The sequence below is a fragment of the Octodon degus genome, unplaced genomic scaffold, assembly GCF_000260255.1.
Source record: "Octodon degus isolate 3935 unplaced genomic scaffold, OctDeg1.0 scaffold00024, whole genome shotgun sequence".
NCBI classification, from domain to species: Eukaryota; Metazoa; Chordata; class Mammalia; order Rodentia; family Octodontidae; genus Octodon; species Octodon degus.
This window is the reverse complement of record NW_004524600.1, coordinates 5,122,370-5,126,616: the sequence shown is the minus strand read 5'-3', so window position 1 is coordinate 5,126,616 and position 4,247 is coordinate 5,122,370.

Here is a 4,247-nt window from a genome sequence, read left to right as displayed (position 1 = left end):
GGAGGAGGGGGAAGAGGGGAAAGAAGGAGAGGAAGGGCAGGAGGGGGAGGAGGGGGAGGAGGGAGAAGAAGGAGAGGAAGAAGATGTTTCCTGAACGTGCTCAGGAGAATAGCTGCCTGTGGAAGATGTTTACCTGGCTTTCTTCCCTTTTAAGTAAATCTTTCCGATTATTGTCCTTGGCTTCATTAAATGAAAAAAGAAACATGTGATCTTTGAGTGGTTTGCTCTTTCTTGGCCCAGGAAAGAGAAAGTTAAGGCTCAAGTTACCCCAGGCCGAATGGAAATGCCGAACGTTCTGGGTCAACTTTTCCTGGGTTAAAATCAGCACGGTGCAGCATCAACTTCCCTCAACTGGAGGAGTCACAGACGGATAGAGGATGTGGGGAGGGCGTTTGTGTCTGCAGGGGAATGTACTCAGTTTGGATGGGAGGGAAGATGATAACAAAAAGTTTCTGAAGCAAAATACAAAAATGCATACCCTGGGCCGGCCAAATAGTTTAGCGGATTAAAGTGCCTGCAAGCAGGCGCAGGGGCCTGCCGTGCCAATCCCGCTCCTCGCGCGGCTCGCTGAGGTGGCGAGTGAGACTGGGCGTGGTGGCGCGTGCCTGTAATCCTAGCTCTTGGGAGTCTGTCAACAGGAGAATCACTAGAGTCCGATCTAGTAGTGAGACCCTGAACACCCTGTAGACCCTTCCTTAAAATACAGAAAAAGAAAAAGAAAAAACACAAACCTGGACCTTCACCAAAAGAAGTCATGCCTTCTTTCCCGAAGTGTCATAGCTGTCACAGACACTTGGCTGCAGCTGCACGGATTGCCACTACCAGCCCAGCACCTGCTGTGTAGCCAGCTCTTGACATACATAATTTCTACTTCCCACAATAGCCTAGCCAGAAAGGGGACTTTTCCTCTAGTCTGTAGACGAAGGAGCAGAGGCATGAGAAGATTGCAAGGTGTCCAAATCACACAGCGAATAAGTAACGAAATTGGACTTTAGCTTCAGTATTTGACTTGGAACCATATTCCATTTCCATCTACCCCTCTGCCTTTGCATATCACAGTCGTTCTTATCCTCCTTAAAACCAGAAAGAGATAGTCCAGGTAGAGTGAGAAAAATGCCATTGTTACCCCTACTGAGACCCTATTGATTGTCAAAGAGAATGGGTGCTGGGTATGTTATTCTGGTCTTCCTTGGTTCCAAGTGTGTCTCCCCCCCCTCCCCGCAGGAGAGTAGAGTGAGGAATTAGGGGCCAGGGAGGAGGGGTTCTGTGGACCCACGGAGGGAGCTGGTTCCATTGAAATGCACAGGCTTCCTGCAGGGGGTTGTCTCCACCTGTCTTTGTGTCAGCAGTGGGATTCAATTTTCTTACACATCCCATAGAATTGTCTTAAAATTATATTGAAGATTGTGCCTGGAAATCACACCGATACAGTCAAGGGGCAACACAAGACTTTTACACCCACAGCGCATTCCTGGTGGGGTCGTGGAAAGACAGTGAGGCATGCAGGAAGGCAGTGGCAGGAAGGCAGTAGAGACAAGGGGTCCAGGCCCTGCCAGCTGCTCAGCTATTCAGGACACCAGGGAGTAATCATGACCATATAAAAGAGCTGCCATCTTCAACGCTGAGCACTCACTGTGTCGCAGGCATCATAGTTGTGGTTTCATATGCAAGGTGTCATTTAATTTTCATTTCCGCTCCAATTTACTCTTAAAGAAAAAGATTCATTTATAACTAAAATGGGTAACTTTGAGAAGCACTTTGGACCCTGGAAAATCCAGTTTCTGTAAAAGTTACAAGAGCATGCTCAAAGACTGTTAAAATTAACTTTTTAAAAATCACTTTGAAAATTTATTATAGGCTATAGCAATAACAGGGGAACAAAACTCCTGACCTGGGACTAGTTAGTATTCTCTAAAACTGAAGAATGAATTTAGGAACAAATGGAGGTTAAGAGCAGAATATTTATTGGGGAAAGAAAGTTTCTGTCCGGGAGAGGGATGGAAGGGGGACCTGAGTAGGTTGCCCTGGGAATCTGCCATTCCTAGGGACTTTCTGGAGTAAAACCATGCCGTGAGGCAGGTCTATGGTGGAGAACAGGGAAACTCGCTTAGGTGGGTGTCTCAGTTACTCTTCTCTCATTGCTGGGACAAATATCTGACACCCACAATGAAGTAAGGAAAGGTTTATTTAGCTCATAATTATTGGAGGCTTCAGTCCATAGGCTGGCTCCAAGCCAGAGTAGCACAGGGCAGAGAGCAGCAGTTCCTGGTGGTGGCAAAGAGTAAGACAACAAAGGAAGTGGCAGCAGCTAGCTAGCCTCTTTCCCCTCCTTACACTGTAATGCAAATTACCTGCCCCAGGGCAAGTGCAGCATCCACACCCACAATAATCAGTCACAAACTCCAGAAGCTGCTCCATTGATATAAGGGAAAAATGATCTTGGTGGATGACCTCCAAATGACATAGGGGGAAAAAATGAAACTCGCAACCTAAAAGATATCTGGGATGAATTTGTGTTCCCTAAAATCAAAGGATGAATTTTAGGAACAAACTGAGGTTATGAGCAGAATATATTTATCGGGGGAAAGAGGGCTCCTGTAGAAGAGAGGGACAAGAGGGGGGCCCCAAGTAGGTGGTCCCCAGGAAGTGGTCTCTTTCAGGGAATTTTATAGAGTACAACCATGTGGGTCTAAGGTGGGGAACATGGGAACTCGCTTAGGTGGGCATGAGGTGGGACAAAACTATGGTCAACCAAGAATATTACAAGCACCATTGCTCAGATAAAATTGATTAAATCCAGGACCAAATGGAAAAGTGACTTCCTCCAGGTGACGATCAGTCTGGGTGCTTATCTTTAGGGAGGTGAACATTTGTTTGATCTATGGTCTTTAGGTCCGCCCAGAGCAGGAGTGTGTCTCTGTTACAGCTGCAAGGTTTCTTGCCTTCCGTGCGGTCTCTTCGGAGGGCCTACCCCCATCCAACCAACTGCCTGTAATATTTCTATCTCATTTGGCTGCCTACAACACCCTGCCTGGGAGCCCGCTGACTATGGACTAAACTTTCTGCAAACTGTGAGTTAAAGAGACTATCTCCCCTTTAACTTTGTGTGCTGGGTATTTTGACTCAGCAATGAGAAAAGTAACTAAGACAATTACTTGAGCAGCTTATCTGTGGATTAGCTTTTTCTTTCACTTTATAAAGTGAAAGGAACTCCAGAGTATTCTGATCATCTCCAGGAAGTGATTGTTAATCCTAAATTAAAGGAGACACTGAAAGCAAAACAAATACATTTCAAAATAATATAATAAAATTATATTGAGAGTAGGATATGGGTACGTCATAGTATGTTTGATGAGCTACAGGCCCCTCCAAATCAGGGTGCTAGGATATAGGAGAGTTTATTAAGTTTTCTTTCTTTCTTTCTTTTTTTTTTTTTTTTTGCGCTGAAGATTAAGGGCTTTACGAGCATGATTATTACACTGCAGAAAAGTCCATTAACTAATCTGAAAAATCTTCAGGAGGAGGAAGGTCAGCACCCCAAGAACATCAACCAGGAACCCCTGGGAGCTACTAAAGTACTGGTTTCCAAACCCACATGACTGCTCCGATTGCTGGGAAAGGAAGCAGGGTGGTGCTGGGAGGTGGTGTCTGAACCAGCCTTTTGTGACTCTGACCGCTGGCCAGGTTTGGGAGCCACTGGCCCTTAACCAAAGTCCTCCCACCTCATTATATTTCCTTTTGTCCTTGGTTTGCCCTCTCCAAAAAGAACAGCTAATCACTCTCATCTGACCACATTAGTGCCTGAACTTGAAGGCTTCCAAGGCTTTCTCCAGCAAGCAGCAAGATGAGCCCCGTGCCATCCATAGACACTGGACCACAGATTCCTTCTCAAGCTCTTCCTAGCCTACAGTGATTTTCTTCCCAGCATGCCCTCCCCACTCCCCTCTTGTTCTTGGCTTCCTCCTTCAACGCCTTTCTCACTCTCATGCTAGCCAGAGCATCCTTTCTCTTTCATTCCAAGTCACAGCTTCTGCAGAATGATTTCTATTCTTGTTTTGCAATACCAGGCAGCAGCAGAGATTTCAGAGCTCTTACTGCTAGAGGCCAAGAGGCTGGATATAGGAAACAAACAGGGTTGCACCCTGCTGAGACCATCAGCAGCGCCACAGGGTGTGGTGGGGGAAGGAGGAAGGTGGACTGAGGCTGCCTTAGCTCTTCCTAAGGAGTGAGTGCTTCCTCTTTCCCTG